Source organism: Rana temporaria, chromosome 2 (genome assembly GCF_905171775.1).
Source record: "Rana temporaria chromosome 2, aRanTem1.1, whole genome shotgun sequence".
In the NCBI taxonomy this organism is placed as follows: domain Eukaryota; kingdom Metazoa; phylum Chordata; class Amphibia; order Anura; family Ranidae; genus Rana; species Rana temporaria.
Genome location: NC_053490.1, coordinates 315497496 through 315516420, shown reverse-complemented (window position 1 = coordinate 315516420; position 18925 = coordinate 315497496). Strand labels below are relative to the sequence as shown.

Sequence of the window (18925 nt, the reverse complement as noted above, 5' to 3'; positions counted from 1 at the left end):
GTTCAGAATAAAAGCTGAATTCCTTATGTGCATACCTGTTGTGGGTTAGATACATAGGATCCTACAATAACCACTGAGAGCGTGACATGCAGATGATCATATCAGGAGACAGTAACTAGCAATGAGATGTGTTTGAATTTGTCATCTGATTTTCTGTTCATCTTTGCTGATAAAAAAGAGCAAATAAACATTCCAGCATCTCTATCAGCCATGTACAGATAAGTGGAGGTTAGAAGGAAGGATTGTCTTGATGTTTGTTCTAATCTGAATGATCAGATCCCAAATCCCAGACTAGCAACAAAGAAAAGGGTAAATGCTCTTTTTTGCTACACCATGATGTCATAAGCAAAGCAAAAGAAGATCACAGCAAAATATTCCTGGAACATAAACAAATACGTGGAAGTGTCAACTGGGGATTCATTTGTGGACCACTTAGCTAGGTGCCTGGCTATTATGCTGGCCCTCTGGCTTTGAAGCTTCCTGGCTCACTGACCTGGAACAAGTATGCAGATTAGAAATGTCAGAGAAATGTCCCAAGTCTTCATTTGTGTTTAGTTTTGTTAGCATGCTGATCATTTGGTTAGCGACTCAAAGTGTTGGATTAAGATGGTCAGCATGGCAGCCAGGCAAACAACATTTGTACAATCAGCTGTTGTAGCCTATACATTTTTCTTAAGATCCAAGGGAAATGAGAAAAATATATTCATATCTTCCCAGTTTATTCAAAGTCAAAGTCATATATTTGTTTCGACAGGGTGGCGAGAGGTCAGATCCCTTGTCAGGTTTTTTTTTTTTGCCATCTGTATCCTAGCTAGGGTAATGTGCTCTATTTGTCTAAAGGGACACTGTCACTGGGACTAAAAATGAGGTAAAATCCAACATTTTTAATTGGGGACACTTGTTCTACGGACAAGAGAAGATTTCCCTCGCTTTGAAGAGAAATGGGTCTCATGCACACGGCACATGAGGCTGTACAACATACATTGCAGGTGTATTTCTAAAACTATCCACGGTAATTATTGGTTGTACGCTGGTTGTACACAGGAATACTCTATGCAAGTTTGAAGCCCATGTGTGTGTTTACCTGCATACACCCATTCAATATATTGGGAGGCTGTACACTGTAGCCGTTTCTTCCAGGCGCTGAAATATGCCCACTATTAGAGCCCTTTCACACTGGGGGGTGGCGGGCATTGGCGGTAAAGCGCTGCTTTTTTTAGCGGCGCTTTTTACCATAGTTTTAGCCGCGCTTTTCGGCCACTAGTGGGGCGCATTTAACCCCCGTTAGCAGACAAAAAAGGGTTAAAAGCACCTGCGAAGCGACACTGCAGCGGCACTTTGCCAGTGTTGCCCATTGATTACAATGGGCAGGGGCGCTTTAGGAGCGGTGTATACACCGCTCCTAAAGCGCCTCAAAGAAGCTGCTTGGAAGACGTTTTTTGATGTCCTGCCAGCGCACTGCTCCAGTGTGAAAGCACTCTGGCTTTCACATTGGAGTGACAGGAGAGGCGCTTTGCAGGTTATGTATCTACAGGACAGGAAGTATAATTTCCTGAATGGGACACAAATAAAATAAAAAAAGTTTACATATTGTAAACGTTAACCCTAGAATGCTGGTTGTATGCATATGCGTGGCAGCATGGTGGTGGTTCTCAACACTGAGCTGCCACACACACAGTATGCATAACGCTGGTGTCTCTTGTTTATGCTTGGAATGCGCTTCACGTGGCACCCCCTGCAGGACCATCTTAATAGCATCATGGGCCCTCGGGCAAAGTAATGCTCTGGGGCCCCTATAATGATGACAGTGCAGGTAAACAGACATCAAGTAGGTAGGAGGCAGCCTGCCTCCCCTGTGTATCTATCATTCTCAGTGCCATCATGGGGCATCGTGGGTTCAGGGACCAGCTGCTTTGGGGAAAGTGTAGGGGCCCCCCTTGCAGCTAGGGCCCCTGGGAAGTGCCCAGGTGTGCCCTCTCATTAAGACAGCCCTGACCCCCTTTGCACAGTGACCACTCTGTCACCAATAGCTCCCTGTTTACAATTAGCAGTCGGTAGGATGGGAAGCCCAGGAAACACCTCATGCGTTAAGAACCCCTTTAGAGGGCTGGTGGGAGCCAGTGGTACAACATACAGACTTATTTATGTCAAACGAAGAACATCAAACAAAGAAAAAGAAAAATCAGAAAGGCTCCTACATTTCTGATATTATTTGGGGAAAATAGAAACAGTAAGCAAATGGATCTACCTTTTGTTTTATATATGTTCAGTCATTTACAGAAAGCAATTAACAGTTCCCACTACCATGACAATAGTCCTCAAACAATTAGGACTAGGCCCCGGCTATAAGGCTTTTCACAGATAAGAAGTTATTTACATGGCCACAGGCAACAGTTTCAAAGTTCTCAAATAACAGTGCAATAATCAGTGCTCTGAGGCATATAGCAAGCACGGAAAAAAGATATGTGTAGAGAAGCCAAGAAGTAAATCTAACCTGAAGTGACCATTGCCATTGCTTTAGACAAGGATGTGTTGACTGAAAAGGCAAAAAAAAAAAAAGGTTCCCCAGTAGGCCTATTTCAAACAATAGAGCAGAAGGGCTGTGATGAAGGTAAACAATCGATCCACACACAGCAAGATCCATGCCGTGACATCCAATCATACTTTTATTGCACAATTTGAATGTACCACAAATGCTTTATTAAAAACCACCCCGATATTTTGCTGTCCCCATTACAAGACAGTCACAAATTTACGAATACAAGCAATCAGGAATAGGATAATCCTTTGTGAACATGGTGAATCTGCATGTAGATATTAAACACAATCAGGATGTGTAGGATCACCTACTCTGCCCAATTTACAAAATGGTTCACTCATCCAGGACACTCTTAAATGAATCCTAGATTCAAAAGAAAATGCTTCATAAAGCCTAATATCCTTTTCACACCTTGTATTGTATGCTTAACAAATACACAAATGGGTTTCAAAGATGTACCAAGCCAATTATTTCATCTAGATTTACAAACTAGTGCTAGGCCCAGCCTAACCGAGGGTGAATGGAATGGATCATACAGGTAAGGCAAGCTTTTAATTCCCCCATCAACACAGACAGTGATTAGCAGCCGCTAGCAATAATCGCATGTAAAACCCAGCATGCTTGTTGTATCCAAGTTGATCAATCAACTTTTTACATTCAGCCTTCCCATACACAGTTTGAATCTCGGCCAGTTCAGCAGGAAGCGGCCCAGAGTCGAACCGTGTATGGCCTACCCAAGCCCTCATAAGAAGAAAAATATTGACTTTCTCACATTTTGGCTAGATAGTTATTTATACAATTGAATAATCTTTGTATTGAGCCTTCTGACCATGGTACCAAAGCTGTAGCATACAGGACTTGCAGTGCAACACAGATGTATCAACAGTTAGGGTTAGTTTACACTTGCTTCAAAACATGGCTTCAGACATGCTTTGTTAAAGCTCATGTCACTAAATAAAATGGCTAGCTTACAGTCCTGTTTACACTTTGTCTTTGTTTTGCTTTGTTTGGGCTTTGCTTCAAAAATTAAACCCCATGTCGCTTTAGTGGTGCTTCAAAGCCTCCATAGAACGCTATGACAAAGCTTGCTTGAAGCAACTGTGGCTTTTGAGAGGCTTTAATTCAGCTTTAGCTTCGCTTTGTTTTGGAGAAATTGCAGGTACCAGATATCAGCACACACGTAGGGCATCTGTCAAGCTTCAAAAGAGCATCACCAAAGCTTCATCGAAGCACCACCGAAGCATCAAAAACACATCATAAAAGCATGTTGAAGCAGTAGGCGCTTTAATGTGTGTTGAAGCCAAAGCAAATGTAAATGAGCCCTTAGACTTACCAAAACAGTGGTAGCAGACCATGGGGTTGATTTACTAAAACTGGAGAGTGCAAAACCTGGTGCAGCTCTGTATAGAAACCAGCTTTCAGATATTTTTGTTCAAAGCTTAATTGAACAAGCTGAAGATAGAAGTTTCATATTCCCGATGCTCGGCTGCAGAGATTAGGAAATGTCTCCCTGCTTGTGATTAGCGCAACGCCGTGCAGACTTCCTGGCGGGCTCTGCACGTAGATTGTGCAAACACGCCAGAGCTCATCCCTATTGGCTACCATGCACAACTGCACAAGATTTTGCACTCTTCAGTTTAAAGTGGTTGTAAACCCTAGAAAAAAAAAATTACTTACCTTACATCGAAGCCCCTGCAGCGGTCCTCATACCCCCCCCCCTCCGTCAGGCGACATTGCTCCCGGAGTTACTTCCGGGTATCGCGGGCTTCGGCGCTGTGATTGGTCAGAGCCATGATGACGTCACTCCTGCGCATGCGTGCGGGAGCGACCGGTAACGGCACACTCACTGAGGCAACAGCACGTTTGTGCCATTGATTCAGTGCCGATCACATCGGCACATGCAGATACAGGGAATATCTCCTAAACAGTGCAGACTAAGGGCCCTTTCACATATATGGAAAAACGGTACGTTTATTACAAGTCCGTTTACGGACTTGTAATGTATCCCTATGGGATTGCAGACGTTAGCGGATGATGCATCCGCTAACGTCCGCAACCATCCGTGTCCGCAAAGATCCGCTTTTGCGGACGGAAGAAAACCCTATTTTTCTTCCGTCCGGTGGAACGGATCGGATGAATACGGACACATGGTCCGTATTCATCCGATTCCCCATAGGGGAGAGCGGAGGAGAGACAGGGCGGTCTCTGCAGTGTGCGGGGACCGCCCTGTCCGCCGACAGCTCAGCGGGGATTTACGGAGGAATCCCCGCTGAGCCAAACGGGCTAACGGAGCGGATCCGCTCCGTGTGAAAGAGCCCTTAGGAGATATCCAGGGTAGCTACAGGTAAGCCTTATTATGAGCTTACCTGTAGCAAAAAGTGGTTGTAATGGGTTTACAACCACTTTACGACCCCTTTCACACTGGGGCCGCGTTAGCGCTAAAGCGCTGCTCGTTTTAGTGGTTAACTAAGAATAAAAGATACCTAAAGGATAATCAGATTGTAGCATGTGTGGCAAGGTGAAGGTGAAAATGACTCAAATCAAAAGTCTGACAGTGCTGTAACAAAATTTACTCCAACATAAAAAAGAAGTCCCACATTCGTTATTACCGATATGACAGTATTTCTTTATGAATTTGCCACAATATTAGTGCCATACAGTATAAGTATTGCAAAGAACTACTTGAGTTTTATGATTCGCTACTAGCAATGAAAGTGTCACAGGGTTTTCATTAATTTGGCACAAGGCTTCTGACCACATACACACCACTGGAAATGTGCCACACATGCTTTTTTAAATTGCCCCAATATTTTTTTACTATAGTGGTCCTTTAATTTAACTCTCTGAGCCCCCACATAGCAATCACTGGAACAATGCAATCACAAGTGCCATCCGTCTGCTCTGCATTTGAAAAGTTCTGGTTTGTGTGTTTCAATCGGCTATTGAAAAACAACAACGACAACCCCACCATTATGCTAACAAAACCTAAGAGCGCCCATGTGCACTCAGCAGGGGACAAAGTGACAACATTTTCTCAATATCTGCATTGATGCAGTCAGCCCTTGCTGAGAATATAACTTTTCTTCTTTTTTTTTTTTACTTTTATCTATAAACAAAGAGAATATTAACCCTTTTGCGACCAGTTTTTTAAGCTTAAACGTCAAATTTATCAGCGTTGTTTTGCGTCCGTTAACTTGGCGATAACAATTTTTTTTTTCTGATTGACAAGGGGTCTGAGAACTAGGAACACACACAGTTGCACACTCCTAATTCTCTGCTGCGAGGTTAATGTTCTCATGACAAATACTTATAAATTTGTATTGCGGTCACAAGGGCATCAAATAGTAGAGAACGGAGCACTTACTGTAAAAATAGCTTCAGTAGTATCCCAGGAAGACAATCCAGGTTGGTGAAGGCTGTAAATCCACGCTGCTCTCCTCTGGCAGTCTTCAGCCTGTGCTGGATCCAGTATGATTGCTCATTGAGCTCCAGCAGAGGAGAGGAATGTCCTGTGATGACACATGGTTTCACAGCAGTGTAAACAGCTCAGTGAGAACAATCCCTTTAGCTGGCTCATTATTCAGGAGTGGAGTGTGGATGTGCAGGGGCATGTTGTGAAATGTGTGGGGTGGAGACATATGGTACATGGGGCTGCTGTAAGGGAGAGGAAGGCTTCAAGTGTGACTTTCTGTTTGTCATCTACTCCTCCTCCATGTGAAAAGCTGTAAAGCCTTGATACGTGTGATTAGAATAAACTGATGACCCAATGCCGACCTCTAATATTAGATTACGAAGTGTAGTAGACGCTTATTGCACTTTCCACTTAAAGTGAGTGACTGTGCATCACAATGGAGAACTGGGTGACATGGTAGGACTATTACTATGCTAAATTGCAGAGTGAAGCCTTTTTTAGTCTTTGGAGTTTACATGTGAACAGTCTTGCCTCTGTTATGTTAAATATCATTGCATACAATTCAAGTGAAAGTCAATTTACCGTACCTATGAAAAGTGTGCAAAGACCCTCTCCAACGCTTACTGTAAAGCTAGCCATACACATATAGAGGCACAGGATGAAGTTGAGAAATCCAAGAGAAATGTTATAGACAGAGCTAAGAGAAAGCTAATGGATTCTCCCATTAATGTTAAAGTGGAGGTTCACCCGGAAATAAAAAAATTTTAACCTTAGATTCCTGCTAATTTTGTCTAGGGGAATCGGCTAGTTGAAGCTGTACTTACCGTTTTAGAGAGCGATCTTCTCCGCCGCTTCCGGGTATGGGCTGCGGGACTGGGCGTTCCTATTTTGATTGACAGTCTTCCGACAGGCTTCCGACGGTCGCATCCATCGCGTCACGATTTTCCGAAAGTAGCCGAACGTCGGTGCGCAGGCGCCGTATAGAGCCGCGCCGACGTTCGGCTTCTTTCGGCTACTCGTGACGCGATGGATGCGACCGTCGGAAACCTGTCGGAAGACTGTCAATCAAAATAGGAACGCCCAGTCCCAAAGACCATACCCGGAAGCGGCGGAGAAGATCGCTCTCTAAAACGGTAAGTACAGCTTTGATTTTAAAACAACTACCCGATTCCCCTAGACAAAATGAGCATCAATCTAAGGGTAACAATTTTTTTGAGGGGGAACTACCGCTTTAAGCAGGATTCCCCACATTCAATTTGCAATAGCAAGAGATTTTGACCGGCTCTCTGTGGAGACGGTTCACATATCTCTGCTGCGGCTCCAGTGTGAATTTGCACAGGAGCCCTGTACGTCCTTTGGTCCATTCCAGGTCCTTATTCAGCGAAAATTCAGACTGAAATCAGACCTCAGCCGCATGCGCATATAGTGTGAACCCAGCCTAAGGAACCTTCTCTGGAGGCTATTGTATTATGACAGCTGGCAACTGTGTCAGAATACCTGAATGTGATTGGATGTAGCCACTGTTTGATCCACTATTTTACACCCCCGCACCTTAAGGCTGCATTCACACCTGAGCCTGAAGCCACAAAACGCTGCAGGGGAAAAAATGCATTATTCTCTATGGAGATGGTTCACATCTCCAGTCCAAAACGATTGAAGCCGAACGCCTGAAGCTCAAAATCGCACGAATCGGGCCGATTTGGGTGTTTTTGAACGTTTGTATTCCCATAGAAACTAATGGAAACGCTCGATTCAAGCGTCTAGCGCGACAACAAGCGTTTCTACGGGCGTTTTGTCGCTTTAATCTGTTCTGTGAAATAGAACATTCACCCAGGAAGAAGATAAAAAAAATCTACAAACATAGCAACAAGTGATGAGAGAGATGATCATATTTCCTATTGGCTAAAATAAAAAACGACAAAGTTCAAAAACGACTGTCGTCTGTATGCAAACGTGCGAATACGCGTGACAAAACATGCAAAAAAACTACCGAAAACGCTACGCTCAGGTGTGAATGTGGCCTAAGCAAAAGTCAATTGAAAAATCAACTTTTGTCAATCCGGGTTGTGCCAATAAGGCCACCCATGCTTGAATATTTGCCAATTTGCCAATTTTGCAGTAATCGGCCTAAATTCGAGCCAGCTTTATTAGAAATACAGACCTGAGATCAGGAGCAAGGATAAGCTCCGGCGTGTTCGCACAGTCCACGTGCAGCGCCCGCCAGGAAGTCTGCACGGCGCTAACCACAGGCAGGGAGATATTTCCCCATCTCGGCAGCCAAGCATCGGGAAATGTCTCCCTGCCTGTGATTAGCGCAGCGCCGTGCAGACTTCCTGGCGGGCTCTGCACGTGGACTGTGCTTATTCCTAATCAGGAGCTACAACATCCACAGCACTCAAGCTTTGTTTACAGGGAATCCCCCACCTGATGCACAATATTGCACAAGAGAAAGAAAGCTGAATAGACCTCTGTGGGTGGTCAAGGACATAAGGTAACCAAGAAGCTTTTAAAAAAATGAAAAAAGATGGGGAAAAAAGGTACCTGGTAAAAGACGAGGAATAATACTTACTGGTCTCAATGTTGGTGACTTTGATCCTCGCTCTCTTGAAGAGCTTTACGAGCTAAAGGATCTTCGCCCTCCAAAACCGCTGTGTCCATTCAGAGCTGTAGTGATGTAGCAGCTGGTGAGTCGAACCAGATTACACAGTAATCATCACATGCCTGATGAAGGGGTCCTGCGTGGCTCCGAAACAATGCTATCTGCTGTAACGATGTGATCGATGATTAAAGTTTGGGACCCATTTTGGAGATCTTGGTGTGCTAGTGATACCATTCTTTCAGATTAAACAGTAGGAGACACAAGCATCCCACAAATCTGGAAGTACATGGTTAGCAACAATTATTTTTTTCCAGCGACAACATTTTTGCTGTGCCTCCAGCAAGCCATTTTAGGCAGAGAATGATGTGGTTTAATTAGAGGTGGGTCATAAATTTTAAATTGGTCCTGGTTCTACAAGAAGCATAATGTTAACCTAGTGCACTCCCTTAATTAAAGATGAATTTAAGGCAGGGGTGACCAACCAGTGGCCCGCAGAGCCCTCTGATGTGGCCCGCGACCTCCTGCTCTGGGATGGAATAGAATAGAATACTATTTTTAAAGGTAAGTTTATTACTAAAATCACAGTGTATATATGGGCATATCTGTTCTGCAGTGGTTAGTGGGCTGCTTTTATACCGATCCACAGGTGCAGAACAGTGCACCTGCGGGTTACCTGCACTGAACCATAGACTTCTATTACCTGCGATTTTGGTGTGCTTTCTGAAAGTGCACCACACCTACAGGATTTAATAGAAGTCTATGGCAAAGTGCACCTAACCTGCAAGAAAACCACAGGTGAACTGTGCTGCACTCATGGAGTGGGTAAACAATAGTGCATCAGAGTGAAAGCAGCTGACCCAATCGGACCCTCCATTCACCTCTAAGGAGTGGCAGATGTAAATGGACTTGTGTCAGTTTACAAATGCCTACCTCCAATCCGATCCGCAAAAAAGAGTAGAGTGGGTTCTATAGAGTAGAGTGGGCTGCCATCCACCCGTTCCGCTCATTGTGGCCCACGGCCGGTTACCAAGTCACTTAAGTGGCCCTCGCTCTTCAAAAGGTTGGGCACCCCTGATTTAAGGTATGGATATTTTATCCAGCTTGGACCAATGTAACTAGGTGTTTACCATACCTAGCCAATTCCCCTGGAAGCCACAAATCACTGAAGTAGGTACTGCTCCTACAGTAATCTCTATTTGTACCCAGGTCCCGCGCTGTGCGGCTGTCCTGCTGCATTCTGAATAAACACAAAGCGTTCTCTGATTGGACAAGGTGGTAACTTGGTAGTGCTACATGGTGCCTGTGCCTCGTGACTGACCTGTGTTCAGAATGCAACAGGCTGGCTGCTCAGCGCAGAAGCCAGAAGCAAGTGGAGATAGCTGGAGTAGCGGTGTCTACTTTAGTAATTTCCAAAGCTTGGTATGGTATATTATTATTGTTATTATACAGGATTTATATAGCGCTAACAGTTTGCGCAGTGCTTTACAACATGGGGGGCAGACAGTACATTTACAATACAAATCAATACAGAGGGATCAGAGGGTCCTGCTCGTTAGAGCTTACAATCTAGAAGTGGAACAAAAAGTAATAACTACGGGGGAAGAGCTGATGGAGAAAATGAAAATACAGTTGTTAGGTGTGGGTAGGGTAGGCTACTCTGAAGAGAAGGGTTTTCAGGGAATGTCTAAAAGTTAATGGAGTAGGATATAATCAGACAGATTGAGGTAAGGCACTCCATAGGATTGGAGAGGCTCTGGAAAAGTCCTGGAGGCGAGTATGGGAGGAGGTGACGAGGAAGCTAGAGAGCAGAAGGTCTTGAGAGGAACAAAAAAACGAGTAGGTTGGTATTTAGAGACTAGGCTAGTGATGTAGCTGGGGGCTAAGTTGTGGATGGCTTTGTAGGTAGTTGTTAGTATTTTGAATTTAATTAGTTGGGTGAGTGAAAGCCAGTGGGGAGATTGACAGAGAGGTGTACCAGACACAGAGCGATTGGTAAGGTGAATGAGTCTGGCAGCAGCATTCATGATGGATTGAAGGGGCAAAATACTATGTTAAAGTAATCAAGTGAGAAGGGAGTTGCAGTAGTCGAGGCGAGAGATGACCAGGGAGTGAATTAAGAGCTTTGTTGTGTCTTTGGTTAGAAAGGGGCGTATTTTGGAGATGCTGCAGAGGTTGAGGCGGCAAGATTTGGACAGTGATTGGACGTGGGTTTAAAGGAGAGTTCAGAGTCCAGGACTACACCTAGAACCTTGGCATGCGGGGATGGGTTTATAGTTGTGTCATTGATTTTGACAGAGAGATCAGGGAAAGGGGCACATGGAGAGAAAGAATTATAAGTTTGGTTTTGGATAGATTGAGTTTGAGGAAGTGGTGTGACATCCAGACTGATATATCCGATAGTAAATTAGTGGTACGTGATACCAGGGCCGCCATCAGGGGGGTACAGGCAGCATTCATGTAAGGGGCCCAAACGTTCTAAGAGGCCCGCCTGGGCAGGGCCCGCTCCCCCTACAGCAGCACATGAAATATAACTGTCTGTCACCATATCTGCCGCTAGCCTGTGCCCGCTATAGAGAAGGAGAAAGAATCCCTTGCCTCCTATCACTTTCACTGAACCCCCCCCCCCCCCGCTCTCTATAGCGAAGAGGAAAAAGGTATTATCATATAATACAGGCACAGCAAGCCCGAGCGAGCCTGCGCCGTCTTTCTGACTAGCCCCCTATCCCCCATCCCCAGCAGGTGCTCGCGGCCGCATTGCTCCTCTTCCTTCCCTGGCTGCTGCTGCCAGCAATGTGATTGGCCAGGACACGGCAAGGGGGTGTGGTCAGCAGTGAACGTGGACCCAGCGTGCATGCAGATAGATACGATCAGCATGGAGGGTAAGTCAAAAAAAGTTAGTGTGTTGCAGCTGTGCCCCCTGTGCTGTAGTCGATTTGGACTTTAGTTAATCATGTCAGCTTGTCAGCCAAGGAGAAGGAGATTGAGTTGCAGTGTTAAAATGCATGAGGATGCCTCGGGGTGGAGATGATAGTTACATTGTGAAGAGTCATCCTCATCCATTTTCATACTGCAACTCAATCATCTTCATCTCCACCCAGCACCATCCATCCCTCCAGTCTCCACAATGTATCCCCCACCTCTGCCCAGCACCATCCATCTCTCTCCACAACATATCTCCATCCCTGTCCAGAATGGAGGTGGGGATATATTATGGAGAGGAATAGATGGTGCTGGGCAGAGGTGGGGATATATTAATATATTGTGGAGAGGGATAGATGGTGCTGAGCGGAGGTGGGAATATATTATGGAGAGGGATGGATGGTGCTGGGCAGAGGTGGGGATATATTATGGAGAGGGCTGGATGGTGCTGGGCAGAGGTGGGGATATAGTATGGAGAGGGATGGATGGTGCTGGGCGGAGGTGGGGATATATTATGGAGAGGGCTGGATGGTGCTGGGCAGAGGTGGGGATATATTATGGAGAGGGATGGATACTGCTGGATGGAGGTGGGGATATATAATGGAGAGGGATGGATGGTGCTGGGCGGAGGTAGGGAAATATTATGGGGAGGAATGCATGGTGTTGGGCGTCGGTGGGGATAGTGTTAAAATAAAATGGGTGCACCGAAGGACTCAGTAAGACGGCTAGTGGGCGGGGCCTGGGGAATGTTAGTAAAAAAAAATTTGATCGCTTTTATTCCTATTACAAGGTATGTAAACATCCCTTGTAATAGGAATAGTGTGTGACAGGTCCTCTTTAATGAGAGATGCAGGGTCAATAAGACCCCACATCTCTCCTCCAGGCTAGAAAGAATGAGATTGTGAAAACATTTTTACTAGCTTACTAGCTGCAATTGCGGTTTGTTTACTTACGGATACCTGGGCGTGACGTCATCACATCGCGCCCGGGCCTCCGTCGGTCATAGAGATCATCTCTCCGGGCCCCCGATGGGACGGGAGAGCCCAGAGAAGCATCGGATGGCGTCGGGAGGGGGGGGATGTCCCCTCCCGCGGCCTATAAGAACGATCAAGCGGCGGAACCGCCACTATGATCGTTCTTACGGTGCGCAGGATCGCCGCCGGAAGAAAATGATATCTGAATAATGCCTCTAGGTGCAGGCATCATTCAGATATCCTCGCACAAAGTACAGGACGTCATATGACGTCCACCCGGGATAACAGATCCCCTTTTTGGACGTCATATGACGGCGTGCGTGTTTAAAGTGGTTAAATGTCCTTATTTCTTCTGAGAAATCCTCACTTCTTGTTCTTCCGTCTGTAACTCCATACAGTAATGCAAGGCTTTCTCCCTGGTGTGGAGTGTCGTGCTCGCCCCCTCCCTTGGACTACAGGAGAGTCAGGATGCTCTCTATGTTGCAGATAGAGAAATGAGCTGTGTGTTAGTGGGCGTCCTGACTCTTCTGTAGTCCAAGGGAGGGGGCGAGCACGACAATTGTACCTTTACAACCCCTTTAAGCGGTTGTATACCCGCTGCCACTTTTTTTTTGGTACACCTGTAAGACAAAAGGCATAATGAGCTAGTATGCACCGCATACTAGCTCATTATGAAATACTTACCTCAGAACGAGGCGTCGGTATCTCAGCCAGTCCACACAGAGGGAGATGACATTTTGGCGTGCCTTTCGGGTATCGCGGCTCCAGCGATGTGAGTGGCTGGAGCCACGATGTCGTCACTCCTGCGCATGCGGGCGGGAGACTTCTTTCTGGCAAGGTCTGCCGGGCTTTCAGCTGAGAATTCCTGATGCGCATGCGCCGCTGAAGACAGCAGCGCATTGCAAGGGGAATATCTCCTAAACCGTACAGGTTTAGGAGATATTCTTTTTACCTACAAGTAAGCCTTATTATACTGTAGGCTTACCTGTAGGTTAAAGTAACAAAATTGACTATACAACCACTTTAACCACTTCCCGCCCGGCCTATGGCCGATTTACGTCTGGGAAGTGGTTCTGAAATCCTGACAGGACGTCCATGGCCCGTGGGGGCACGCTGCGTGGCGATCAGTGATGCGGGGTGTCAGTCTGACACCCTGTATCTCCGATCTCGGTAAAGAGCCTCCGGCTGAGGCTCTTTACCACGTGATCAGCCGTGTCCAATCACGGCTGATCACGATGTAAACAGGAAGAGCCGTTGATGGCTCTTCCTCACTCGCGTCTGACAGACGCGAGTAGAGGAGAGTCGATCTGCGGCTCTCCTGACAGGGGGGGTTTGCGCTGATTGTTTATCAGTGCAGCCCCCCCTCGGATCGCCACAATGGACCACCAGGGAAGCCCACCCTGGACCACCAGGGTGGGCCAAAAAAAAAAAAAAGCATTGGAAAAAAAAAAGTCTTAAAAAAAAAAAAAAAAGCTTTTTTAAAAAAAAAAAATGCCAATCAGTGCCCACAAATGGGCACTGACTGGCAACATGGGTAGATCAGTGCTGCCCCACAATGTCCATCAGTGCCACCCCAAGTGTCCGTCAGTGCCACCCCACAGTGTCCATCAGTGCCACCCCACAGTGCCCATCCATGCCCAGTGCCCACCTATCAGTGCCCATCTGTGCCACCCATAAGTATCCATCAGTGCCACCCATAAGTGCCACCCATGAGTGCCCATCTGTGCCGCCTATGAGTGCCCAGTGCCGCCCATGAGTGCCCATCAGTGCCGCCCATGAGTGCCCATCAGTGCCGCCTATGTGTGCCCATCAGTGCCGCCTATGTGTGCCCATCAGTGCCGCATACCAGCGCCGCCAATCAGTGCCACCTCATCTGTGCCCATCAGTACTACCTCATCGATGTCCATCAGTGCCATCTCATCGGTGCCCATCAGTGCCGCCATATCAGTGCCCATAATTGAAAGAGAAAACTTACTTATTTACAAAAAAATTAACAGAAAAAAATAAAAACGTAATTTTTTAAAAAAAAATTCAGTCTTTTTTTAGTTGTTGTGCAAAAAAAAATCGCAGAGGTGATCAAATACCACCAAAAGAAAGCTCTATTTGTGGGGAAAAAAGGACGCCAATTTTGTTTGGGAGCCACGTCGCACGACCGCGCATTTGCCATTCAAAGTGCGACAGTGCTGAAAGCTGAAAATTGGCTTGGGCGGGAAGGTGCGTAAGTGCCTGGTATGGAAGTGATTAAACATACAGCCAGAGCTACAATGGAATAGTTTAGATCAAAGCATATTCATGTGTTAGAATGGCCCAGTCAAAGTCCAGACCTAAAGTATCTCAGAAAAGTGAGTACACCCTTTACACTTTTTGTAAATATTTTATTATATCTTTTCATGTGACAACACTGAAGAAATGACACTTTGCTACAATGTAAAGTAGTGAGTGTACAGCTTGTATAACCGTGTAAATTTGCTGTCTCCTCAATGTCTAAACCGCTGGCAACAAAAGTGAGTACACCCTTAAGTGAAAATGTCCATGGGCCCAATTAGCCATTTTCCCTCCAAGGTGTCATGTGACTCGTTAGTGTTACAAGATCTCAGGTGTGAATGAATGGAGAGCAGGTGTGTTAAATTTGGTATTATCGCTCTCACTCTCTCATACTGGTCACTGGAAGTTCAACATGGCACCTCATGGCAAAGAACTCTCTGAGGATCTGAAAAAAAATTGTGTTGCTCTACATAAAGAAGGCCTAGGCTATAAGAAGATTGCCAAGGCCCTGAAACTGAGCTGCAGACACACAAAGCCTCTTTTTCCGGTGTCCTGTCGAGAATTGCCCCCTGTGGAATAATGCCCACTCGGTACTGCCCATGCGCAGTGCTTGTGCAGTACGGAGCCGTCGAAAGCTGCCGAACATTTACGATCAGCTGTAGACAGCACCTGCGCACAATAGCCGACATTATGCCACACGCTCCCGATGCTCATGTACAAATCTGCAAGGGGCGGACTTGTTCATTATGGGCGCGTGTGAGGGGCGCATGTCAACAGAAGGGGGCATATTTGTAATGATGGGCAGTGCTGTTAACATGGGGGTGGCATTTGTCACAAAACTCAAACACATCTCCTAAACAAATATATCTCTGCTATTCTTCCTACACGTGTTGCCCTTAACACGTGGAGGAAGAATAGCAGAGATATATTTGTTTAGGAGATGTGTTTGAGTTTCGTGACAAATTCTGCCCCCATCTTTACAGTACTGCCCATCATTACAAAATGTGCCCCCTTCTGTTGCCATCTGCCCCTCTCACGCGCCCATCATGAACAAGTCCGCCCCTTGCAGACTTGCACGAGCATCTGGAGTGTATTCCAATGTTCGGCGGCTTTCAGCGGCCCTGTAGGATTTTTTTTTATAAAGTAAGTGCTGTAAACTACTTGAGTAATACTGACTAACTAAAATCCTGCACTCTCATGCCTTAGATCAGCCCCAATTCATGCACCTTCACACCTCAGATCACTTTACTCCCTGCAAATCTGTCCCCCCACTGTACTACCCTGCACATCTGCCCCACCTCTGTACCCCCTACTCATCAACCCACCACTGTAACCCCCTGCAAATTTGTCCCACCTCTGTACCCTCATCTGTCCCACTAATGTACCTTCCTTTCACATCTGCCCCAACACTGAACCCCCTCCTTATCTTTTCCACCACTGAAACCCCCTTCTCATCTGGCACAACTCTGAACCATACCCTTCTCATCTGTCCCACCACTGTAACCCCCTGCTCACCTGCCTTTACTGTACTGTGCTCTTCTGTCTCACCTCTGAACCCCCTTCTCATCTCTCTCACCACTGTACCTCCTGCACTTCTGCCCAACCACTGTACCCCCCTGAACATCTGCCCCACCACTGTACCTCGTTCTTATGCCCCACCGCTGTACCTCCTGCACATCTGTCTTACCTCTGTACCCCCCCCCCTGCTCTTCTGCCCCACCACTGTAACCCCCTGCTCATCTGATCCACCAATGTATCGCCTTTCTCCTCTGCCCTGCCACTGTACCCCCTTTCAAAACTGCCCCATATCTGTAATCCCCTGCTGTTCTGCCCCACCAGTGTAACCTCCTTTTCATATGTACCACCACTATAACCCCCTTCTCATCTGGTTCTTCACTAAACCCCCCTGCTCCTCTGTCTTACCGCTGTAACACCCTGCAGAACTTGGAAAAGTCAGAACCATGGTTTGTGCCTCATCACCAACATCATTCCTCATACCTCATCTCAACAAACTTCTTTCTTTAAAAAATTGAAAGAGCCGGGTGGAAAGTTGTTAGCTGAATAAGTGAATCAGATGCAGTCTAAATACAATTGGCAGTAGTACAGATGCATCCTTTTTTGCTGTATAGATGGGTGGGAAAATCAAAGAGAATCTAAAACGTGTATAACAAGAATAGGATATGTCCACACAGCGGACTGGCCTCCATTTGATTTGTGCTTACATGTTCGTGCCAGTAGTCATGGACCTAAAGTTGGAAGGTAAAGGAGGAAATCCGTAGCAATAAAATATGACACCCTATTACTATCTTGAATCTGTTTTTAAGTAGATTTTTAAGAAATGACAGCACGGTTGCTTTGTAGAGACCTGAGATAATACTTTGTAGTGCTAAAGTCCACCTTTTATTGGGCAAACTAACTGCATAGAATTTGCATGTATTCCCATTGTTTGCATGGATTACATATGAGTGCTGCAATTTTCTCCCACAATCCAAAAACACACTGCTATGACTATCGGTGTCCACTGGTCGAGGTGAAAATTGCTTGCATTTGAACATTTTTTAATCAATGATTAAAGGGCTGTGTAAATATGCAAAAATGTTACATCTGTCCAAAGTTAAACTCTTATGCCGCGTACACACGACCATTTTTCATGATGAGAGAAATGCAATTTTTTAAATTGGTCATGAAAAACGGTCGTGTGTAGGCTCCAGAGCATTTTTCTAGACGATAAAAATGGGCGTTAAAAATTTAGAACCTGCTCTATTTTTTCTCGTTGTTTTTTACGTCGTTGTTTTTCATGTAATGAAAAACAGTCGTGTGTACGCTTTAATGAGGGGGAAAAAAACACGCATGCTCAGAAGCAAGTTATGAGACGGGAAATTAGCATAAGCAGCCCAAAGGGTGGCGCTATTCGAATGGAACTTCCCCTTTATAGTGCCGTCGTACGTGTTGTACGTCACCGCGCTTTGCGCAAGCATTTTGTTTACGATCGTGTGTATGCAAGGTAGGCTTGAGGGGAAACATGTCGAGAAAAACTTAGTTTTTTTCCATGACGTGAATAACGGTTGTGTGTACATGGCATTAAAAGAGAACTGTGGAGTAAAGCTGGCCTACACTATACCATGGGTCTCCCAATTTTAAAAACAAAGGGCCAGTTTACTGTCCTTCAGACTTTAGGGGGGGCAGATTGTGGTCAGTGTTAGTAAAAGAGCGCAAGCATCAAAGTTATTAGACAATATCTTAGGCTTGGTGGTCAGTGGAGGTAAGTAAAATGACATGTGGTCAGTATGAGAGAGAGAGAATAGTGTCCCATCATTGATATGGAGGAAGGAATAGTGCCCCACTGTTGGTGTCAGTCAGGGGTCAAGTCCTGGGGAAAAAAGTGAGGGAACTCCCACCCAAGATCCACTCCCCCACCAAAAAAAATAAATGATACGCTCATATGCATAATTACTAAACGCATGTTTTTTCTAAATCCCGCAATAACTCGCGGCAGACCTCCGCAATGTCTCCTTGGAACAATGACAAAAGCTCCCAGGAGACATTGCAGCATCGAAGAGGTGACGGAATACCCGCACACTACCTGATGAATCCCTATACAGGAAGCGGCCAGTAACATAAAGGATTACTAAGGTTCGCCTGCCCCTGACAGTGACTCGAGCTGGGCATCGCCGCTTAGTGAAGGATTGGCTCGGCTGCTCTAGTCCTGCAAAGAGAACTGCGTTCCTGCTGTGAAAAAAGTGCAGGAACTCCGTTCCCACGCGTTCCCGCAGGACTTGAGTCCTGGTGTCAGTGGAAAAGCAGTGCCTTATCTTTGGTTCAGTTGGAGGAATAGTACTCCACGGGCTAGATAAAGACAAGGTGCGGGAAACAGTTTGGACACCACTGCAGGAAGGCACTTGCATTACTAGGTTTAAGGTACAATTACAGTCAGACTGTACTCAATTAGAAAAATGTAGAATGCCACAGGTCATCGATGTAAGGGACACATTTTCTGCATTGTGTGAGTAAGGAAATGTTGATACATAAACAGATCCAGTATCTCACAAAAGTGAGCACACCTCTAACATTTTGTAAATATTTTATTATATCTTTTCATGTGACAACACTGAAGAAATGACACTTTGCTACAATGTAAAGTAGGGAGTGTACAGCTTGTATAACAGTGTACATTTGCTGCCCCCTCAAAATAACTCAACACGGGGGCGCATGCGCGG

General features: G+C 45.8%; 1 protein-coding gene across 2 annotated transcripts in view; it reads right to left on the bottom strand.

The window, feature by feature from the left end:
* Positions 1-6135, bottom strand: part of DENND2C (DENN domain containing 2C) — a 51469-nt gene extending 45334 nt beyond the window's left edge. Inside the window, exon 1 of one of the 2 annotated variants that reach the window (XM_040337439.1) lies at positions 5904-6135. The gene's annotated coding sequence lies outside the window, so the exon portion shown is untranslated. The remainder of the gene's footprint in view (positions 1-5903) is intronic. The other variant, XM_040337438.1, reaches the window with a different exon arrangement.
* Positions 6136-18925: the final 12790 nt, after the last annotated feature.